Source organism: Euprymna scolopes, chromosome 12, assembly GCF_053919585.1.
Source record: "Euprymna scolopes isolate OS-2025 chromosome 12, ASM5391958v1, whole genome shotgun sequence".
Taxonomy (NCBI): Eukaryota; Metazoa; Mollusca; class Cephalopoda; order Sepiida; family Sepiolidae; genus Euprymna; species Euprymna scolopes.
This window is the reverse complement of record NC_136493.1, coordinates 138,456,236-138,482,130: the sequence shown is the minus strand read 5'-3', so window position 1 is coordinate 138,482,130 and position 25,895 is coordinate 138,456,236. Positions and strand designations below refer to the sequence as shown.

At 27.5% G+C, this 25,895-nt stretch overlaps 1 long non-coding RNA gene across 1 annotated transcript in view; it reads right to left on the bottom strand.

Moving 5' to 3' along the window:
* The window catches only part of LOC145291515 (uncharacterized), a 45,212-nt gene extending 19,605 nt beyond the window's left edge, over positions 1-25,607 (bottom strand). Inside the window, exon 1 of the long non-coding RNA XR_013869431.1 lies at positions 25,161-25,607. This is a non-coding gene — a long non-coding RNA (uncharacterized LOC145291515). The remainder of the gene's footprint in view (positions 1-25,160) is intronic.
* Positions 25,608-25,895: the final 288 nt, after the last annotated feature.

Sequence of the window (25,895 nt, the reverse complement as noted above, 5' to 3'; positions counted from 1 at the left end):
TTGTATACAAACATTGTTATTTATATTCAATAAAATTTATTTATATAATTTGGGAAATTTAAGTAGAGCGGCCTCTGGAGTAAATGGGCTATTATGGTGATCGATGATTCTAGCTAAGAGTATAATAGACGTTTTTTAGTTATGTTGACAAAGAATGACAAGAACAAAGACAACGCCGCCCATTTTCTTACACTTTTGAATGACTTGCGCCGAATTTGCTTAAAATGTAAATTTTTCATAGTTTTGCAAATAAATAATTCAAAGTGTAGTATCTGTTCTCGTAATCTCAGCAACATCAGACGTGTTACTATTGACGAAAATACTACGTATGTATAAGAAAATATTACGTATGTATAAGAAAAATATTACGCATGTATAATAAAATATTACGTATATATAATAAAATATTACGTATGTATAAGAAAATATTACGTATGTATAAGAAAATATTACGTATATATAATAAAATATTGCGTATGTATAAGAATATATACCAAAACAAAATTGCAACATTAGATTACAGACTATTAATTATTAGAAACCGTTTGTAAAATAAATATGCAAATTAAGAAGTGTGTTTTCAGTATGCTTTATATGGTATTGCAAAGTATTGTGTATTATCGTAGAATTAAATAAGCAAAACCTGTTTTGATGGTTATGTAGTCAGCATAGAGGATCAAAAAAGCTTTGCATTTATCCATTTAGATATGAGCACAAAGTTTTAACTAACTTCATTGAATTCGTGTTTATTTTTTGTTCTTTTTTGTGTTTGTTTGTTTGTTTTTACCCCCAACAAGGCATGTTGCCATTTGGACGAAAGAAACTACTAATTGGGATCATCTCTACAACGGATTATGTGGAGAGTTGAGTCGCAAGATGTTTGTTATGATTACGTTTAAACTTCTGCGTGTTAGTAAAGTCCGGAAAACAAGAAACAGGTAAGGAATTCCAAAGACTAGCAGTTCAAAATAAGAAGCTATTAGAGACGAAGACTTTCCAGTATCTAGGGACCTTAACAATGAAGAAGTGGGATTTTGCTGCTTGTTGGGTTAGTCGGGAATATTTAAGTACAGGGGGCACAAGTGTGATGAGTCTATTAAAGTGCATTCCAATAAAGGCACTTGTAAAACAGGCTGTATTGTAAATGCTTGTTTTTCTTAATATTTCAGCTGTTTTCATGATTGTTGTTCGTTGTATTTTTCCAGTCATTCCCTTGATTCCAATTTCTCCCATTCTTTTTTCAAAATTTTTCGGGATTGTTCCTAGTGCTCCTACTATTATAGGTATTATTTTGATTTTCTTCATCTTCCATATTCCTTTCAGCTCTCTGGCTAGCTCTGTGTATTTGCCCCGTTTCTCCTTTTCTTTGATATTCACCCTGTGGTCAGCTGAAACAGCAAAGTCTACGACTTGACAGGACTTTTCTTTCTTGTAAATTATTATGACACCCGGTCTTCTTGCTAGGGTCGATTTATCAGTTTGTATGTCAATGTCTCATAGGACTTATCTGTGCGTTCGAGATGCAGTTGTTTGCATAATTCCCAGTGTACTTATTATTATTATTATTATTATTATTATTATTATTATTATTATTATTATCATCATCATCATCATCATCAACATTATTATCATCATCATCATCATTATTATCATTATCATCATCATCATCATCATCATCATTATTATTATTATTTTTATTTTTTTTAATAAAAGATGACGAATGAAAGTTATATATAACTTTATTATATCATCAGAACAATACGGAAAATTTTAAGGGAAAATTAAAAAAAAATTGAGGCCATGGTATTTCTAAGCCAAATGCTTTTTATAAGAAGATGAGAAGGCCAGAATTATAAAAAATACAAAACTAGAAAATAAACTGGCTTAATGGTATTTACATATGAAATGAGAATGAAAGAATAAGATTAAATGGGAAATAGTAATTATAAGTAAATATAAGTAATTATAAGTAAATATAAGTATATGACGCAATGAAATACTGGGGATAATTAAAGAAGAGTCAATAATAACAGAAGAAAGGAAAAAATAGGGAAGATAGAAGAGAAAATGGAAAAAGAAAAGGATGAGGTAGAAACAGTAAATAGGGGACATGGAAATACATATACAAGTTAAAAAGCATTTCATCCAAGGCATGAAAATTGTTAAACAAAATGTTTTTACTATAGGCTTTAAAAATAAAGGTACAAGATACAATTTGAAATTTATTTATCTTCAAAGTGCACTTTTATAAACTTTACAAAGTAAGGTATAAAAATTTAATTTAAATTGAATCAAAAAATTACCTTGGATTTATTTTATATAATGTACATTCTGTTGCACTTTTAAAAAAAATCATTGAAAATTTTATATCTATATCATTAATTGCTAGATGAAAGATAAAGTTTTTAAATTGCAACAAAATGTACAAATCATATAGATCGATAAATCGATAATTCTTGCATGAGAAGTCTATAGCGTTGAAACTATGTCTTGAATAATCAAAAGCAATTAGAATGAAGCTCTAACAGTGGTATTAAAATCCGTGCAGGGACAGTTTTTCATGATCAGGAGGCGATGGAAATGGATCGTGAAAAACTATCCTTCCACGAATTTTAACGCCTTATTCTAATTTCTTTTATCTCTGGATATTCAAAATGCAGCTGTCTGCATAATTTTCAATGTACTGCCTTCCCGACTTGATCGTGTCTATTCTTATATTCTTTTGTGGTTAGTTTGCTGTATTCGTTTGTGTGGTTTATTGTTTCGTCTCTTTGTACACGAAGTATTCATTCGCTGTTTTCATGTGTCTTGTCGATCTTTGCTTTGGTGTGGTTGGTTCTAATCGCGTTATCTTGTACATGCAGCTGTTATTAGGGATTCAGTTCCTCTTTTTATATTTCCTTTTCGTAGCCACGTCCAAGTGTTTTCGTTATTCTCATCTTTTGTCACCTTTATAAAACTTATCTTTTTCCTTTGGTCCTGGATATGACCTTAAACTATATCCGATGGTGAGGCCCCACCTTGCGGGCCTTGGGGAGTGTGGAGCTAACCTTTAATTGCCATTGCTCTCAGGTCCACTCTGACCCGGAGTGGTAGTACCTGTTAGGGTCCCAACTATGGGTTAAATATAATCTGACTTTAAAAAAATATATACTCCATTAAAAATCGTTCCTCAAAAAATAACTAGATTCGGCATTAAATAACCGGAAAAAGGTTGATCTGCCGTAAAACAAAAACAACCAACCAACCAACCTTTTCCTCTCTGGGGTTTTTTTGGGGGAGTTTTTCAGCGTCTCTTGCTGCGGTGATTATCCTTTAGATGTTCTACATATGTATTTTTCTAATTCTTTTTCGTGTCTTTTACAGTTTTCTATACAAACCAATCCTCTCCTTCCGTTATTTCCTTTTCACGTAGACTCAGTCGGCATCATTCTTTGGGTGTAATTGTAGTTGTAGCATTGTTCATGATTATAAGTTTCCTGGTTCTTCTTTGGTCCACCTTATAAACGGCCCGGAGTATCTTACTAGTGACATTGTCCATGTGTTTATATCTTTTATTATAAACTATATAGTTTATTTTATTACCTTTTATTATAAACTATGTAGTTTTTTATTGCCTTTTATTATAAAATATATAGATTTTTATTACCTTTTATTATAAACTATATAGTTTATTTTATTACCTTTTATTATAAAATATATAGTTTATTTTATTACCTTTTATTATAAACTATGTAGTTTATTTATTATCTTTTATTATAAACTATACAGTTTATTTTATTACCTTTTATTATAAAATATATAGTTTATTTTATTACCTTTTATTATAAACTATATAGTTTATTTTATTACCTTTTATTGTAAACTATATAGTTTATTTATTACCTTTTATTATAAAATATATAGTTTATTTTATTACCTTTTATTGTAAACTATATAGTTTATTTTATTACCTTTTATTATAAACTATATAGTTTATTTTATTACCTTTTATTGTAAACTATATAGTTCATTTTATTACCTTTTATTGTAAACTATACAGTTTATTTTATTACCTTTTATTATAAACTATACAGTTTATTTTATTACCTTTTATTATAAACTATATAGTTTATTTTATTGCCTTTTATTATAAACTATATAGTTTATTTTATTACCTTTAATTATACACTATACAGTTTATTTTATTACCTTTTATTATAAACTATATAGTTTATTTTATTACCTTTTATTATTAACTGTACAGTTTATTTTATTACCTTTTATTGTAAACTATATAGTGTATTTTATTACCTTTTACTGTAAACTATATAGTTTATTTTATTACCTTTTATTATAAACTATATAGTTTATTTTATTACCTTTTATTATTCACTATATAGTTTATTTTATTACCTTTTATTGTAAACTATATAGTTTATTTTATTACCTTTTATTATAAACTATATAGTTTATTTTATTACCTTTTATTATAAGTTATACAGTTTATTTTATTACCTTTTATTACAAACTTTATAGTTTATTTTATTACCTTTAATTATAAACTATACAGTTTATTTTATTACCTTTTATTATAAACTATACAGTTTATTTTATTACCTTTTATTATAGACTATACAGTTTATTTTATTACCTTTTATTATAAAATATATAGTTTATTTTATTAACTTTTATTATAAACTATATAGTTTAGTTTATTACCTTTTATTATAAACTATATAGTTTAGTTTATTACCTTTTATTATAAACTATATAGTTTAGTTTATTACCTTTTATTATAAACTATATAGTTTATTTTATTACCTTTAATTATAAACTATACAGTTTATTTTATTACCTTTTATTATAAACTATATAGTTTAGTTTATTATCTTTTATTATAAACTATATAGTTTAGTTTATTACCTTTTATTATAAACTATATGGTTTATTTTATTACATTTTATTATAAACTATATAGTTTATTTTATTACCTTTTATTATAAACTATACAGTTTATTTTATTACCTTTTATTATAAACTATATAGTTTATTTTATTACCTTTTATTGTAAACTATATAGTTTATTTTTTACCTTTTATTGTAAACTATATAGTTTATTTTATTACCTTTTATTGTAAACTATATAGTTTATTTTATTACCTTTTATTATAAACTATATAGTTTATTTTATTACCTTTTATTGTAAACTATATAGTTTATTTTATTACCTTTTATTGTAAACTATATAGTTTATTTTATTACCCTTTATTGTAAACTATATAGTTTATTTTATTACCTTTTATTGTAAACTATATAGTTTATTTTATTACCTTTTATTGTAAACTATATAGTTTTATTTATTACCTTTTATTATAAACTATATAGTTCAGTGTATTATCTTTTATTATAAACTATACAGTTTATTTTATTACCTTTTATTATAAACTATATAGTTTATTTTATTACCTTTTATTGTAAACTATATAGTTTATTTTATTACTTTTTATTATAAACTATATAGTTTATTTTATTACCTTTTATTATAAACTATATAGTTTAGTTTATTACCTTTTATTATAAACTATATAGTTTAGTGTATTACCTTTTATTATAAACTATATAGTTTATTTTATTACCTTTTATTATAAAATATATAGTTTAGTTTATTACCTTTTATTATAAACTATATAGTTTATTTTATTACCTTTTATTATAAACTATATAGTTTATATTATTACCTTTTATTATAAACTATATAGTTTATTTTATTACCTTTTATTATAAACTATATAGTTTAGTTTATTACCTTTTATTATAAACTATATAGTTTATTTTATTACCTTTTATTATAAACTATATAGTTTATTTTATTACCTTTTATTATAAAATATATAGTTTATTTTATTACCTTTTATTATAAAATATATAGTTTATTTTATTACCTTTTATTGTAAACTATATAGTTTATTTTATTACCTTTTATTATAAAATATATAGTTTATTTTATTACCTTTTATTGTAAACTATATAGTTTATTTTATTACCTTTTATTATAAAATATATAGTTTATTTTATTACCTTTTATTGTAAACTATATAGTTTATTTTATTACCTTTTATTATAAAATATATAGTTTATTTTATTACCTTTTATTATAAACTATATAGTTTATTTTATTACCTTTTATTATAAAATATATAGTTTATTTTATTACCTTTAATTATAAAATATATAGTTTATTTTATTACCTTTTATCATAAAATATATAGTTTATTTTATTACCTTTTATTATAAAATATATAGTTTATTTTATTACCTTTTATTATAAAATATATAGTTTATTTTATTACCTTTTATTGTAAACTATATAGTTTATTTTATTACCTTTTATTGTAAACTATATAGTGTATTTTATTACCTTTTATTGTAAACTATATAGTTTATTTTATTACCTTTTATTGTAAACTATATAGTTTATTTTATTACCTTTTATTATAAAATATATAGTTTATTTTATTACCTTTTATTGTAAACTATATAGTTTATTTCATTACCTTTTATTATAAAATATATAGTTTATTTTATTACCTTTTATTGTAAACTATATAGTTTATTTTTTTTCCTTTTATTATAAAATATATAGTTTATTTCTTTACCTTTTATTGTAAACTATATAGTTTATTTTATTACCTTTTATTATAAAATATATAGTTTATTTTATTACCTTTTATTATAAACTATATAGTTTATTTTATTACCTTTTATTATAAAATATATAGTTTATTTTATTACCTTTTATTATAAAATATATAGTTTATTTTATTACCTTTTATTATAAAATATATAGTTTATTTTATTACCTTTTATTATAAAATATATAGTTTATTTTATTATCTTTTATTATAAAATATATAGTTTATTTTATTACCTTTTATTATAAAATATATAGTTTATTTTATTACCTTTTATTGTAAACTATATAGTTTATTTTATTACCTTTTATTGTAAACTATATAGTTTATTTTATTACCTTTTATTGTAAACTATATAGTTTATTTTATTACCTTTTATTGTAAACTATATAGTTTATTTTATTACCTTTTATTATAAAATATATAGTTTATTTTATTACCTTTTATGTAAACTATATAGTTTATTTTATTACCTTTTATTATAAAATATATAGTTTATTTTATTACCTTTTATTGTAAACTATATAGTTTATTTTATTACCTTTTATTATAAAATATATAGTTTATTTTATTACCTTTTATTATAAACTATATAGTTTATTTTATTACCTTTTATTATAAACTATATAGTTTAGTTTATTACCTTTTATTATAAACAATATAGTTTATTTTATTACCTTTTATTATAAAATATATAGTTTATTTTATTACCTTTTATTATAAAATATATAGTTTATTTTATTACCTTTTATTATAAAATATATAGTTTATTTTATTACCTTTTATTATAAAATATATAGTTTATTTTATTACCTTTTATTGTAAACTATATAGTTTATTTTATTACCTTTTATTGTAAACTATATAGTTTATTTTATTACCTTTTATTGTAAACTATATAGTTTATTTTATTACCTTTTATTGTAAACTATATAGTGTATTTTATTACCTTTTATTGTAAACTATATAGTTTATTTTATTACCTTTTATTGTAAACTATATAGTTTATTTTATTACCTTTTATTATAAAATATATAGTTTATTTTATTACCTTTTATTGTAAACTATATAGTTTATTTCATTACCTTTTATTATAAAATATATAGTTTATTTTATTACCTTTTATTATAAACTATATAGTTTATTTTATTTCCTTTTATTATAAAATATATAGTTTATTTCTTTACCTTTTATTGTAAACTATATAGTTTATTTTATTACCTTTTATTATAAAATATATAGTTTATTTTATTACCTTTTATTATAAACTATATAGTTTATTTTATTACCTTTTATTATAAAATATATAGTTTATTTTATTACCTTTTATTATAAAATATATAGTTTATTTTATTACCTTTTATTATAAAATATATAGTTTATTTTATTACCTTTTATTATAAAATATATAGTTTATTTTATTATCTTTTATTATAAAATATATAGTTTATTTTATTACCTTTTATTATAAAATATATAGTTTATTTTATTACCTTTTATTGTAAACTATATAGTTTATTTTATTACCTTTTATTGTAAACTATATAGTTTATTTTATTACCTTTTATTGTAAACTATATAGTTTATTTTATTACCTTTTATTGTAAACTATATAGTTTATTTTATTACCTTTTATTATAAAATATATAGTTTATTTTATTACCTTTTATGTAAACTATATAGTTTATTTTATTACCTTTTATTATAAAATATATAGTTTATTTTATTACCTTTTATTGTAAACTATATAGTTTATTTTATTACCTTTTATTATAAAATATATAGTTTATTTTATTACCTTTTATTATAAACTATATAGTTTATTTTATTACCTTTTATTATAAACTATATAGTTTAGTTTATTACCTTTTATTATAAACTATATAGTTTATTTTATTACCTTTTATTATAAAATATATAGTTTATTTTATTACCTTTTATTATAAAATATATAGTTTATTTTATTACCTTTTATTATAAAATATATAGTTTATTTTATTACTTTTTATTATAAAATATATAGTTTATTTTATTACCTTTTATTGTAAACTATATAGTTTATTTTATTACCTTTTATTGTAAACTATATAGTTTATTTTATTACCTTTTATTGTAAACTATATAGTTTATTTTATTACCTTTTATTGTTAACTATATAGTTTATTTTATTACCTTTTATTATAAAATATATAGTTTATTTTATTACCTTTTATTGTAAACTATATAGTTTATTTTATTACCTTTTATTATAAAATATATAGTTTATTTTATTACCTTTTATTGTAAACTATATAGTTTATTTTATTACCTTTTATTATAAAATATATAGTTCATTTTATTACCTTTTATTGTAAACTATATAGTTTATTTTATTACCTTTTATTATAAAATATATAGTTTATTGTATTACCTTTTATCGTAAACTATATAGTTTAGTTTATTACCTTTTATTATAAAATATATAGTTTATTTTATTACCTTTTATTATAAACTATATAGTTTATTTTATTACCTTTTATTATAAAATATATAGTTTATTTTATTACCTTTTATTGTAAACTATATAGTTTATTTTATTACCTTTTATTATAAAATATATAGTTTATTTTATTACCTTTTATTGTAAACTATATAGTTTATTTTATTACCTTTTATTATAAAATATATAGTTTATTTTATTACCTTTTATTGTAAACTATATAGTTTATTTTATTACCTTTTATTATAAAATATATAGTTTATTTTATTACCTTTTATTGTAAACTATATAGTTTATTTTATTACCTTTTATTATAAAATATATAGTTTATTTTATTACCTTTTATTATAAACTATATAGTTTATTTTATTACCTTTTATTATAAAATATATAGTTTATTTTATTTCCTTTTGTTGTAAACTATATAGTTTATTTTATTACCTTTTATTATAAAATATATAGTTCATTTTATTACTTTTTATTGTAAACTATATAGGTTATTTTATTACCTTTTATTGTAAACTATATAGTTTATTTTATTACCTTTTATTGTAAACTATATAGTTTATTTTATTACCTTTTATTGTAAACTATATAGTTTATTTTATTACCTTTTATTATAAACTATATAGTTTATTTTATTACCTTTTATTGTAAACTATATAGTTTATTTTATTACCTTTTATTATAAAATATATAGTTTATTTTATTAACTTTTTATTGTAAACTATATAGTTTATTTTATTACCTTTTATTATAAAATATATAGTTTATTTTATTACCTTTTATTGTAAACTATATAGTTTATTTTATTACCTTTTATTATAAAATATATAGTTTATTTTATTACCTTTTATTATAAACTATATAGTTTATTTTATTACCATTTATTATAAAATATATAGTTTATTTTATTACCTTTTATTGTACACTATATAGTTTATTTTATTACCTTTTATTATAAAATATATAGTTTATTTTATTACCTTTTATTATAAACTATATAGTTTATTTTATTACCTTTTATTATAAGCTATATAGTTTATTTTATTACCTTTTATTATAAACTATATAGTTTATTTTATTACCTTTTATTATAAACTATATAGTTTATTTTATTACCTTTTATTATAAACTATATAGTTTAGTTTATTACCGTTTATTGTAAACTATATAGTTTATTTTATTACCTTTTATTGTAAACTATATAGTTTATTTTATTACCTTTTATTATAAACTATATAGTTTATTTTATTACCTTTTATTGTAAACTATATAGTTTATTTTATTACCTTTTATTGTAAACTATATAGTTTATTTTATTACCTTTTATTATAAACTATATAGTTTATTTTATTACCTTTTATTGTAAACTATATAGTTTATTTTATTACCTTTTATTATAAACTATATAGTTTATTTTATTACCTTTTATTGTAAACTATATAGTTTATTTTATTACCTTTTATTATAAAATATATAGTTTATTTTATTACCTTTTATTGTAAACTATATAGTTTATTTTATTACCTTTTATTATAAAATATATAGTTTATTTTATTACCTTTTATTGTAAACTATATAGTTTATTTTATTACCTTTTATTATAAAATATATAGTTTATTTTATTACCTTTTATTATAAACTATATAGTTTATTTTATTACCATTTATTATAAAATATATAGTTTATTTTATTACCTTTTATTGTACACTATATAGTTTATTTTATTACCTTTTATTATAAAATATATAGTTTATTTTATTACCTTTTATTATAAACTATATAGTTTATTTTATTACCTTTTATTATAAGCTATATAGTTTATTTTATTACCTTTTATTATAAACTATATAGTTTATTTTATTACCTTTTATTATAAACTATATAGTTTATTTTATTACCTTTTATTATAAACTATATAGTTTAGTTTATTACCGTTTATTGTAAACTATATAGTTTATTTTATTACCTTTTATTGTAAACTATATAGTTTATTTTATTACCTTTTATTATAAACTATATAGTTTAGTTTATTACCTTTTATTATAAACTATATAGTTTATTTTATTACCTTTTGTTATAAACTATATAGTTTAGTTTATTACCTTTTATTATAAACTATATAGTTTAGTTTATTACCTTTTATTATAAAGTATATAGTTTATTTTATTACCTTTTATTATAAACTATATAGTTTAGTTTATTATCTTTTATCATAAACTATATAGTTTAGTTTCTATAAAATTTTTGTTTTGTTTTTTTTTTCTTCCTCTGGTATATTCCTTTCCAATTATTATTTGTATTATTGCACGCGCACTCGCGCATATTAATGACATCAATATTAATAATGATGTAGAATGACATGAGTTTCATTAAGAAAATATTAATCTATATATCTATACAAGTAAGAATGTGTGTGAGGACACTTCTCAACCTATATACTCAACGATTTCTTATCTACACGCTAGAAATTTTGTATATGGGGTATTCAGACATGTGGAAAACTTTTTAATCGAGTTTTATCCGGAAAAAAAGGCTGCTAAGGAGGAAAAATTGCAAAATTTGTAAGTGGAAGTCGTTGGATTTTTATCTGTTTGCTAACTGTTTCATGACTGTACATGCGCGAATCGTTCATATTATATTAAGAATAAATAGGTTGAAAACATTTTTTGAAGATCGTGTCAAGCCGGTTATCGTACTTGACTCATTGACTCTGGGTTTCGGTTTCGATCTGAGTTCGAGTACTTGTTTTTACTTACAAGAAGTAAACTGTTTAGAAAAAACATAACACCCCCATGACCATGTCTCAGTATTGTAGGGGTTTTCTTCATTTTATTTTTTAGCAATTTAATGTTACATACTGGGCAACGCCGAGTACATCTGCTAGTTATTTTTATAAAAAGTACAGAAATTTTGAAATTATTTCGTTTTATATTATTTATTTCCTTTGCAAATATTCTCATAAAACATATGTGATATGCGGAGAGAAATTAAATTAATATTTGGGGACAGAAAAAGGAAAATATTGTATGAAAAATCTACATTTGTTTAATTTTTGAGGTGATAATATTTATATGATATTTTAGAGGTTGTACTCCTACATTATATTCCTGATGATACCTCTTTTTTTTTTCTTTTTTTTACACAGTGGTCACCACTTATCAAGGCCCGGAAGCCACTCAGGGAAATTCGGGAATTTGTACGAAATTTCGTACTGAACCGGTCCGTTGAAAGAATAACATCTGAGATGAAAATAATAGTCTGAATAATACAAATTATTCATTTTTTTTAACAGAACAACGAAATTGTTTTTAGATCCCAAGCGCTATGACCGTTGTAGGCGCTGTACTAGCAGTATCAGAATTTTTGTAGGAATTTTTGACACCCCTAACACGAAACTGCGAATACAATATAAAAATCTCGTAATTTCTCTGTTAAAAGTGGGTTATTTATTTTCTTTATGGATTATACTTCCAAAATAAACTATTACAGTTGTTTTAAAAGTAATAAAAATATTTTTATTTTTTTTTAAAACAGTAATGAATTTTCCGAACTCAATATTTTTCAATTTTTAAACTCAATATTTTTAAATTTTAAAAATCTATCAAAATTTTTCTATTGATTCTATTTTTACGATATTTTCAGGGTCAATGTGAAATTTTATGTTCTTTCCAATAAACCGAATATAATATTTTAGACAAACGTTTTTTTTAAATTCACGCCCCCCCATTTTCACGCCCCCCATTTTCACGCCCCCCCCCCCATTTTGAAATGTCTATTAAAAAGTAAATAATTAATTTATGTTTAATAGGTTTATATATCACAAATTGAAGAGAAAAGGTCAATAAATAATATATTCAAATTTAAAACAAAAAAAAAATCAGTTTTTTAGAAATTTACCTGTAAAGTCCGAAGTTTAAAACCTTATTTTATAAGAACACATTTTTTCTTTTTGTCTTTTTTTTTTTTTTTTTAATGAAACCTTGGTCCTTGCTCCTTTAATTGAAAAAAAAATTAGGGCTTGAATTACATTTTTCGAGGAGTTATAAGCTTAGAAAGATAGGGGGTCGAATAATTTACGCCTCTCATTTTGAAATGTCTATTAAAAAGTAAATAATTAATTTATGTTTAATAGGTTTATATATCACAAATTGAAGAGAAAAGGTCAATAAATAATATATTCAAATTTAAAACAAAAAAAAAATCAGTTTTTTAGAAATTTACCTGTAAAGTCCGAAGTTTAAAACCTTTTTAAAAAAAAAAAAACACATTGTTTTGTTTTGTTTTTTTTTTAAATAAAACCTTGGTCCTTACTCCTTTAATTGAAAAAAAAAATTAGGGCTTGAATTACATTTTTCGAGGAGTTATAAGCTTGGAAAGATGGGGTGGAATTATTCACTATTTTCACGAAATTTCTGACACTGCTAGCGCTGTACTCGCTAACACTCTTTAGGCGCCCTTTTTATCGAACTGAACCCTTTATTTAATCTAATTGGACGCATAAACTTCTTGGTTAAGAGACATTCTAAAAACAAATTCTATTTAAAGATTGTGAGTCCGGTCCCTGTTAAAAACAAAATCAAGAAAAACATAAACTAATACAAAATAAGACATGGAACGCGAAAGAGCTCAGGTTATTTTCCCAAACGAATTAAATTAGGCCAAAACGAAAGGAGGGAGTATTTTTGACGGAGTCTCTCTTTAAAAATCTACCAAAAATCAAGTAATTAGCCAACTAATACAGAATTTTCACCGATTATTAAATGAAGAATGAACTTTATAATGACGCATTTGTTTTTTTCATAATTGATATATATATATATATATATATATATATATATATATATATATATATATATATATATATAGCTTTTTATAAATAAAACCGTTTTTTAAATAGTAAAACTTTTTTCGTTAATAAAAATCTGTGATCTAAAAGTTATAAAAGTACGATTTAACTCAGTTAGAACTTCCGGTTCAGTTGAATCGCAAAAAGAGGATCACGTAAACATTGTATTCCTTCTACCTTAGTTGATATTCTACTAATAGACAACCTAGTACTTACCTTTCCGAACACAATTGATATAGAAAGAATTTAACCGTGGCCTCCTTGCATCCCCAAGAAATAACTTCTGTGACGGTAAGTGAACTTCAACAGATTGAGTTTTCACACCTGCCTCTCCATGATGAAGTTGAAATTAAGAAAAGATGCCGTTCAACGCCTGATATTCAAATATCTCGGCCAGGCATTAGCAACAACAAAGTGTATATTCGTAGCTTTAATTCTGAATGGTACCAACAGAAAAGTTGGCTTTGCGGCTGTGAAGTAAAAAATGCATTGTTCTGCTTTCCTTGTTTGTTGTTTGGGGGTTATGTAACGTGGACAAAAGATGGTTTCAGAACTATTAGCAAAATGAAAGATAGAACTGAAAAGCATGAGAAGTCAAAGAAGCACGTTGGCAATGTTGTTTCCCTATCAATTTTGGGGACGGTACATATTAAAGAAAAACTTAGTGAGGCCTACAGACTTTGAATCAATCATCATAACAATAATGTTAAGAAGAAACATGAAATTTTATCTAAAATAATAGATTGTATTTTCTTTTGTGGGAACTCTGAAACTCCCTTACGAGGACGTGATGAAGAAAATGATTCAGTACATCCAGGTGTATTTAGAGGATTAGTAAATTTTGCATCTAAATTAGATCTAGATTTAAAGAATCACTTAGAAACCAGTAGTGTCTTCAAAGGTGTTTCCAAGACCATTCAGAATGACATACTTGACTGTCTTTTACAAATATACCATGCTGAAATAAGGGCAGAAATTAGCAAAGCTTCCTTTGTAGCTGTCATGGCTGACGATACAAAAGATGTGTCTGAACACACACAAATTATCATTGTTTTACGGTACGCCTTGGATGAAAAAATACTTGAACGCTTTTGGGGATTCTTTATTCCAGAAAACCAAACCGCTGATGAGATATCAAAATGTATTCTGCAACAATTAGATATAATCCTTCAAGGTAATCGCCAAAAACTGATAGCTCAGTCATTTGATGGTGCAAATGTCATGAAAGGCAAAAAAGCTGATGCTCAGGCGAAAATAAAAGCAGTTTATAGTAATGCACATTTCACTCACTGTTATGCGCATCAACTTAATTTAATAACACTTGACGACTTGAAAATCACCCCTTCTCAGGTACATGCTATTATAAAAAACCTAGACACCTCTAAAGCATGTGGACCAGATCTCATCCCGGCTGTGCTATTAAAAAAATGCTCTGCCGAGGTTGCTCCAGTTCTGTCCAAACTTTACAATAAATGCCTTAACGAATCTTGTTTTCCCGACTGCTGGAAAACCGCCTCTGTGGTACCAGTCTTCAAGAATTCTGGTGAAAGAACTGACCCACTAAATTATCGCCCCATTAGCCTCCTCCCGCTTTTCGCCAAAATATTTGAGTCCTTAGTTAATAAAGCCCTAGTCCAGCACCTAACAGCTGCTAAACTCTTGACTGACAAACAATATGGATTCAGGCAAGCCCGTTCAACAGCAGATATCTTAACTGTAGTTTCTGAACGTATATACCGTTCATTGGATAAAACAGGGGAGGGTAGAGCGGTGGCCCTTGATATATCTAAGGCTTTTGACAGGGTATGGCACGATGGTCTTCTAAGGAAAATGAGATCATATGGAATCACTGGAAGAATTCATAACGTAATTAAATCCTTCTTAAGTAATAGAAAAATCAAAGTTGTCCTCGACGGACGTACATCCAAACAATATGACATAAATGCGGGAGTGCCTCAGGGGTCTATCCTTGGACCTCTATTGTTCCTGATATTCATAAACGACCTCCCTGATAATATTGTTTCGGAGATGGGTATATTTGCCGATGACACCACTCTCTATAACAGATATGAGGGGAAAACAAATGAACACATATCCAAGAAAATGGCAGAAACACTAGAGGATGACCTCCAATCCGTAGTGGAATGGGGACAAAAATGGTTGGTCTCATTCAATGCTGCTAAGACTAAGCTTGTTTCCTTCAATAACTACAAGAAACCTTCTCTACCACCAATAGCAATGGCCAAGAACACATTGCCTGAAAGTACTTCTTTTAAACTCCTCGGCCTAACGTTTACAGGGAATATGAACTGGAATAGATACATTGAGAGCATTGCCAAGGCTGCTGCAAGGAAGGTTGGCTCCCTCTACCGTGCTAGAAAACTACTTACGCCTGCCAGTATCCTATACCTCTATAAGGCAACCATTCGCCCATGTATGGAGTACTGTTGTCACATCTGGGCTGGTGCATCTGCTGCTTGTCTCTCGCTCCTGGACAGGGTTCAAAAAAGAGTCGCAAACCTGATAGGTCCTGAACTGTCATCTAGGCTTCAACCTCTGTCCCATCGACGAGATGTTGCATCCCTCTGCCTGTTCTACAAATACTTTAATGGTGAATGCTCTGACGAACTGCAAACACTTGTACCTCCCCGACGTAACTACCCCCGACAAACCCGACAAGCTACTAAGTCTCATCCCTTTACAGTGGAGATCCCTAGGTGCAAGAAAGCCTTTTACTCCAATAGTTTCTTCCCCAGAACTGCGGGTCTTTGGAACTCCCTTCCGGGATTCTGCTTTCCCAACTGCAATGATATGCAGAAGTTCAAGTGTAATGTTAACAAACATCTTTCTACTCTTCTCCCTTCATAATGACCCCGCTAATTAATTCCCTAATAGTAGCCCCCTGCTTCAAAGTGGCACTGTGCCTTGTTTGGGGTGAAAATTGAATAAAAAAAAAAAAAAAAAAAAAAATAATGAGGAATGCAGCATGCATTACACGACATGCTAGAATATTTATCTCTAACATTTTGGCTATTCCGACTTTCTTTTCTAGATCACCACAGCGTTTGTCCATTCTCAAGAAGCATCTGGTGTAAGCATTCCACGTCCATCCACCACAAGGTGGAACTTTAACATACAGACCATAAATAGAGTTCATGAAAATGTTCAAGCATTAAAAAAACTGTCTCACTGAAATTCAGTCAACATCATATGTAGATGAAACCGTTGCAGAAGCGACAGGAATTCTGAAATATTTGAATGATGAAAATTTCATATTTTGGTTTGAGCTATTTCATAAAATTATGTCTCATGTCGAAATTATTTATAATCAAATGCAATCTCGGGAAATTAGCATATATAAAGTCAATGAATACATAACAAATTTCAAAACTGCTATTTTAGAGATAAGAAACTCCAAATACTATGAAAATCCTTCACAAACACTCAAGGCCGAAGCTAAAGAACTGTGTGACTATATATCTGTTGATATAACGGACAGATATTCTTCAGCTAAATATTTAATACTTGCTAAATTGTTTAAAAAGAAAAGCTTTGCTAGTTTTAAGAAAATACTACCTACAGAAGAGATATCCTTGACAACTGAAGCATATCCCATGATTGACAAACAAAAGCTTGAAACTGAGTTAGAAATATTTTATAGTAGGTCAGATATCCATGAGTATTGCAAAGTAATTGATCTCCTGAAATTTATTTTGGAAAACAATTTAAACGATGTTCTTAGTGAAATCACAAAACTCATAAAAATTATCTTGACAATTCCCATGACTACATCAGAGGTAGAACGTTGTTTTTCAACTCTGAAAAGAATAAAAACTTTTCTAAGGAACACCATGGGTTACGAAAGACTAAATGCTCTTGCAGTGCTTTCAATTGAAAAAACGTTATTCAGCAGTCATTCAGAAGTTAAGGAGAAAATTATCAATCTTTTCTCACAAATTAAAACAAGAAGAATGGAGTTTACTTTCAAATGAATGTAATAAGTAAAATATTTAAAATATTTACATCTATTTAGGATTCCTTTAAGTTATTGTATTTTTATACGTGTGCATACGTATAAATTATATTTTTTATGTTTGTTTTATTTTTACACAATATTAAAACAATACGCATTTTTTTTAAACAGCACCCCCACTAATCTTAGGCACGAGCCGCCACTGTATATATAGCAAAAGATATACATATACATATATATACATATATATATCAAAAGTACGCGTCGTTGACTGGGTTCAAAAACAGCCTACAGAAAATGGACTCTGATTTATGAAAATATGATAGGTTATGAAAAGGAAAGGGCTGTAAACAGACAGCTTCGAATTTGGGGGTATCAAAACCAAAGCAAAATATGATGAAAGTAAAAATAAAATAGACAACCCCCATAATTTATTATACCATACCTGTTCACACTACAACACTTATCAAAATATTCTGTGGATCTATATTAAAAAAAACCTTGATAAACTTTCTGATATATTTCCATATTATGGAGGTCCGTCGCGAACGAACACCCCATAATTTTATTATACCACATTTCTTCAAACTGAAACATAATTATCAGAGTATACTTACGCAGATAGATATGAAAAGTCTTTATTAAAGTGTGTGCCTATTTCCATTCTATGGAGGCCAGGCGCGAATGCAGACCCCACAATTTTATTATACCATTCCTATTTAAGTTAAAACATACTTATTAAAGTATTATTATGTACATCTATATCAAAAACATTTGTAAACGTTTTGTTTTTTTGCTTTTTTTTTCATTTTTTTCCATACTTTGTGGACCAGGCGCGTACGCAGACCCCACAATTTTAATGAATCATCATTATGCCAGATCAAACATACCCATTCCTCTGTCTCGATACATCTTCTATCATTATATGTGATCAGTTTTCTATAATAATCAACCATATAGGAGCCTATTTGTGACCAGACACACACACAGACGTTCAGCTTTATATATATATATATATATATATATATATATATATATATATATATATATATATATATATATATATATAAACAGTGGTTACCTTCCCCTTTTTTTTTTTTCAAATTTGGGAATTGTCTTGTAAAGTCTTCCGTAGTTGCTTAAAAAGAGGAGCGTTAAATTTTGGATTTTGGAATTTCGATATGGGATTTCTACATATTGAAATAAAAGATGAAATTATTGGAAATTCGGGTACTTATGTTATAATATTTTCGCATATTCTTATTGCAAATCATCCTAAATCTTATTTAGACAAAAAAAAAATGTATTTGGTTCAAAAACCTTTTAAAAAATATTTTAATGTTTTAGCGATCGAGACAAAAATGGCGGTGAATTGTGTTTTTTTTTTTTTTTTTTTTTTTTTTGTTTTTTGGAAATTTGAAAATTTAAAATTCTATTAAAAATAGTAGAAAAAGTTTTATATTATTTTGCTTTTTAGATGATAAAATTCAGGCTTTTTTATCTTTCTGGAAAAAAAAATGTTGCTCAAGAATAATGGATTTTAATAGATTTTAATTCGTTTAAAAAACAACTACTTGTTTATTTTTTAATTTTTTTATCGTACCTAATTTAAATGAAACATTCACTTCGAAATTCCCGTGTGGTTATCGACGAAATAGGTTTGAAGAAAAACCTTGAATACAGCGTTATGAACAAATCTACATCCAACACTTTGAAGCATGTAAATAATATAAATTACAAAATCACAGAAGGCCGGAGAGTACAACGGTCGAAAGTTTATGAATACTAGAAAACCTGTGACCCTTTAGCTCACTCACTGAACTCGGGGTAAATGATTTGAACCAGTAGAAAAAGATGAGATTGCAAATCCAGGTTAACTATTAATAATACTATGGTGCTATTTCTACTATTTGTTATGGAATATTTCAATCATTTTCTGTTTCTGAATTTTTGAGATGAGGATTGATTATTCGTACTATTTGGGATATTCGGACTACTGTTCTCATCTTGAGTGTTATTTTTCGCAAAGTTTCGGTCGATGTAACCTCCGATCTTCTTCTTCTTGTCGAACTCGAGAATCTTTCTGTTGAACTCGGTGCACAGAATTTCGAGCGTAACCCTTTATCTAATATCTAGTAATGGCTGACAAAACGAGAACACGCTATACCTGTGGATTAAATAAAGGATTTCGTCCGAAATTCCGTGCAGATTCCCGAGTTCGACAGAAAGATTCCCGAGTTCGAAAAGATACACTTGAAGAAGGTCGGAGGTTATATCGGCCGAAACGTTGTAAAAATAACACTCAAGGTGAGAACAGTATTCCGAAGAATCCAAATAATATGAATTCAATCTTTTATTCTGTTTTTTTTTTTTTTTTTTCATTATTACCTTCGACTCTTAATAAATATGTAGAGAGAGACAGAAGTGAGCGTGGTAGATACTGTATAGACTAAGAGCGGGAGGGGGGGTTAGGTCAAATACCATACAACGGGAGGAGGTGAAAGTGATAAATAGAAGGTTAGTAAAAGAAGGGTCCTTTAATGAGTTAATTGTAAATTACGGCTAATTAGAGCAATTAACATGGAATTTGTTCCTGATCTTTTAAAACGAAGCTCAATTCCTAAACTGATGAATATTTTAACATGTATTCTCTGTGATTAAAATATAGAGGACAAAAACCTTAGGCGAACAAACGTTGTTTGACTCAGCTTTGTATACAGAGTAGAACGATAAAATTGTCGCCCTAGAAAAGTCGATATGTTTCTATTTCCGTTTGATGAAAACCAGTTTTCTTTTTTGTTGTTGTTGCATACCATCTACTAGTTGTGTATAAATCCCAAAGAGTGATAAGAGCCTTCTATCATGTCTAAAAATGAAACAATAATCAACGAGCGAGATCGGAGATGCGCCGTTGTACAACTCATGCTCTCTAACGATCCAAGTTATGACAACAGGACCATTGCCAGTGCCCTCAAAATGAAAATCCGGATGGTTTAACGCTTGAGGGCACAGCTCAACAAAGTTTCCGGTCATGATTATGGTCTTTAATGTGGTTTTAAGTGAGAGTCGCATTATGCCCCCTTAAATCTTCGAAGTCGGCTTGAAAGTCAACACTAAAGTGTACGTGGGTGTGCTGAAGAGTGTGATGATCCCCTGGTGCAATCAGGTGGCCGCTGCCAGACCCTGAGTTCAGGAGCAGAACTCTGCGCCGGCCTACTTGTCGAAAGAGATCCAGGCTTGGCTTCAAAAGCAGTGCTACATTTTTATAACCTTCTCTCACTAGTCACCCTCCTCCGCCGACCTGAACCCTCCGGACTACTTCGTTTGGTTATACGTCGTGAACATCACCAACATGACCTCCCACAACACCAAAACCTGCCTAATCGCCGCCATTTGCCGAGTATTCGCCGAGCTTCCGTCGGCGCTTGTGGAAAAGGCATGCTCCCAGTTCTGGACCCGTATCAAAGCGCTGATTGAGGCTGAAGGCGGATACATTGAATAGATGTTTACTCTACTACATAATCAAATTACCTGAATTGATTTTTTTCAATAAAAGTTTTAAAATAAAGCTGTAGTGTTGTTTTCTTTAGGGCGACAAATTAATCGTTCCACGCTGTAACAGTAGATAAGGAGAAAGAAGATAAATATCGCAGTCTAAAACATGCAAACCATGTAAATAACAATAATATAAACAAAACATTTCCGTGTAATTTTGAAATAAAAGCGACCGATTTATTTATATTCATACTTAATTTTTTTTAAATCGATTTGAGAATCTTAAATAGGACCCCCCCCCCCCCGGTGTGAACGTAGTATTATGACGATGAAAGATTCTCGCCAGGAAAATGATAAACATATATATAAAAGGTACTGTGAAAAGGATGCCCATAGACACCCCCCTCCCCAACACTTTGAATGGCGTAGTGCCTAATTTTTGTATTTTTCCGAAAATAAATAAATTTTGCAAAGTGTAGTATCTGTTCTGATACCACACTTTATCTTTTCTTTCTTGGGTCAGTGAAGGAAAAATCCTTTTGGACAGGGAGATTTTTTTTTTTTTTCAATTTAGAGTGTTCCTTTATGAGGAGTTTTATTTTTCCGACCTTAGAAACCCACTCTGTCTTTAACTCTGCCTTCATGGGGAATCAAATAAATAGAAACAATCCAAGATCAAAGTGTAGTATCTGTTCTTCAGATGCTGCGCTTCCATTTCTTGTTCTCTTTCGGTGGAGGATTAGTCCTTCCCGACTGAGACAATTTTTTTATTTTTGTACCTTTTCTCCACGTTAAAAAAACGACCCTGGTGTCTAACTCTGTCCCGTGGAGAGGCATAGTAAATAGGTACCTCATATCTTAGGAACATCAAGACGATGTCTTGTCTGTTATGACAATTTTACAATTTAGCGACCGTATTTTTTTTTTTTTAGATTAAATTTTAAAGTTAAATTAAGTTTTTACGGTATCTTTGGTTTATAAAATTGCTATTTGAAAGCACAGAATACTTAACAAAGCCACACACTCCTCATATTACGAGTGAGTTTCTAAATGATAACGTTATTATTTCAGCACGGTCGGTAAACTGCAGAAGTACTCAATTTTGAAATGAGTACGAAAACTGCAATCAATAAATAAAAAAAAATAAAAAAAATCACTCATCTTGGCCTTCGGGACAAGATCAAAGTGTAGTATCTGTTCTTCAGATGCTGCACTTCATTTTCTTGTTCTCTTTCGGTGGAGGAGAAATCCTTCACGACTGAGACAATTTTTATTTTTGTACCTTTTCTCCACGTTAAAAAACGACCCTGGTGTCTAACTCTGTCCCGTGGGGAGGCATTGTAAATAGGTACTCTTATATTCACCAAACGAAATTGAGAAAGGCAAGAATTTCTCGAGAAAGTCCAAAAAAAAAAGATAAAAAAAAACGTTTCCGGTTCTTTTATACAACGGGGACACGTTCGAAAATTCATGTTCTTATTTCTTATTAGGCTTTACTCACTTACCGCCAAATATGACACAAGGCTAGAAGAAGCAGATACCCAGCTCCCCCAAGTGGAGGAATTCTAGTGAGATACAAAAATAACCAAAAACAGACGGCAAATAATCAACCTCCTCTCAAAGGAACGGGGGTCCATCTCCTAGCTAGACTATACCTCATACCGATATGACTGCTAAGGCAGTCCTGACTCTGTCTAAATTAGTAGTGAGAATGGCAAGAGTATCCTCAGCGAGTATGAAAACGTTGCCGATTAGGGAGACAAATGAACCTGCATACTTGACTTTTGCCATGATTAATAGGAAAAGAATGTTTACTTTGTGGGTGTTTGAGATTCAAAAGTCATTGAATTGTCAATTCCTGGTTTGAAGTAGAAATATACATGTGTGTGTGTGTGTGTGTGTGTGTGTGTGTGTGTGTGTGTGTGTGTGTGTGTGTGCTAGACTTTGCCCCGTTTTTAACGGGAAATTATAGCCAGTTTACTTAGAACGAGTGCTTTATGCCAAATTGATGGTTGAATATGTTTAATTTTGTGCTCATTTCTTGCATTAAATACTTATCCATATTAAGTCCTAATTGTGCATCGAACGGATACCATCATACTTTGTTCGCTGAATCTTATAACAAAGGTCCATGCAAAATTTTAGACGGATTGACCCAGTAGTTTCAGAGAGGATACTATAATATTTAGGTGCACCTTATCATAGCAAAGTGCCATACAAAATTTCAGTAAAATGGGTTCAACAGTTCCAAGAAAAAATGAAACAAGCAAACAGACTCTGTGTGTGCGCGCTCGCGCGTATTTGTGTGTGTGTGTGTGTGTGTGTGTGTGTGTGTGTATGTGTGTGTGTGTGTGTGTGTGTGTGTGTGTGTGTGTGTGTGATTATTTGTATTCACTCCAAATAAGGAGCTATTCTTCTGGGGTCAAATTTACGAAGGGGAAACGTGAATGGGTTGTTAGGCAGTAAAACCTTTATTCACATTACATTTAAATGTTTATATGTCGGGAAAACAAGGAATAGGACAGGAATTCCAAAGTAAGTGGTATTATGAACTACGGTTCATTTTATGCTCCTAAACCAAATGAAAACATGATTGTTTTATATAATGCGTCACCATCTATCAAGGCTAAAAGCCACTCAAAAATCAGAGTTAATGAGATGGATAGAGCGTCAGCTTAATGATGACGAACATTATGAAATTAAATCATGAACAGAATGAACAATATTTTATTACAGTACTTATGCAGAATACGGACCGTGCTGAAATAATGTTATTATTTAGAAACACATTCTTAACATGGGGGAAGGGGGTGCATTTTAACTATTCTGTACTTTCACCTAACAATTTAATAAACAAACTAAACCGTAAAAATTGAATTTAACATGAAAATTGAATCTAAAAAGTAGTCAAGACCGTATTCTGTATAAGTAACTGTTTACTTATAAGGATGGTATATAACAAGAATTTCTCGAAAGTTGATTTGAAGATGACCGTGTTACAGTCTGCAGGGAAGCAAGCTCGTGTGTAAACGCACTACTGCTTTATCAAAAAGACGGCAATCGTTTATGCTTTTAAAAGGGAGGCACTTGAAGCAAAAATGTTCTTATAGCAAGAAATGCCAAATTCGTTAAAATGAATTCCAAGGATGCCACAATTCGTCATGAAGTATTGTTGTCACATCTGGATTGTTGCATCTACCACTAGTCTCTCACTACTAGTTAGAGTCTAAAAAGAATCTCAACTCTAATAGGTTCTGCACTATCGGCCAAGCTTTAACCTCTCTCCCATCGCTGCAATGTCACATCCTAGTGCCTGTTTTACGAGTACTTTAATCGAATGAGCTCTCATGAAATCATAGCACTTGTATCACTTGACGTACATACTCTCAACTATTCCGACAAGCAGCAAAATCCCACCCCTTCACTGTATAGATGTTCAGTATAGATGCCGGGAAGCCTTCTATTCTAATGGTTTCTTCTCTCGGACTGCTAGACTTTGGAATTTCTTGATTCCTGCTTCCTTGATTGTACTAACTTACAGAAATTTAAATGTAATGTGAATAGACATCTCACTGCTCAACTCCTCATAGTCTCCGTAGATACTATCCAAAATAGTAGCCTCTTACTTTCCAAATAGCGATATGCTTAAAGTTAACATGCGTAAAATAAGACGAAAATTAAACTTACCGAAACTGATGAGCAAGAAAAGAAAAGAGAAGATTGTGTAGCGCATTTTCTTTTTTGTTTGTTCGTTTTCCTTTGTTTGTTGATTTTTGTTGTTTGTTTTGTTTTTGTTTTTTGTTTGGTTGGTTGTTTTCTGTTTTGTTTTGTTTTGTTTTTTTGTTTTTTGTTTTTTGTTTTTTTGTTTCTTTGTCTTTTTTGTTTTTAGTTTGGATCCTGTTTGTCTTTCGTAAGCAAAATTCGGAGTTTCGGGAAGAAAACAAAATGTCGTCAGCAGAAGAAGAAAAAAAGAGCGGCAAAATATGTTTCTGTTCTCTCTGTGTGTTTGTTGTTTTCGTTGCAAATGTCACTAAATTCTGATCCCGGAAGGGAGTTTTAGCGAACGTTTTATATGTGAGAAAGAGAGAGGAGGGAGACGGGGGAGATAGGGAACAGGAAAGAGGAGAGAGAGAGAGAGAGAGAGACAAAGAGAGATTAAGGACATTGTTCCAAGAATATTTAAAAAGGATAGGAGTGACTAAAAGTAAAGTTTGGATCACAAGAGAGAGAGAAAGAGAGGAGAAAGTGAGAGAAAGGGCGGAACTGAGGAGGAGGGAGAGATGGCGGAACATGGATTAAAATAAAAAGAAGGAGAAACAGAATAATGATAAGGCGGGGTTTAGTGTATGCTTACCACGAATGTCACCCTGGAGTGGAATCAATGATGTTTAGAGAAAAAGGAAATAAAAAACCAAAAACATT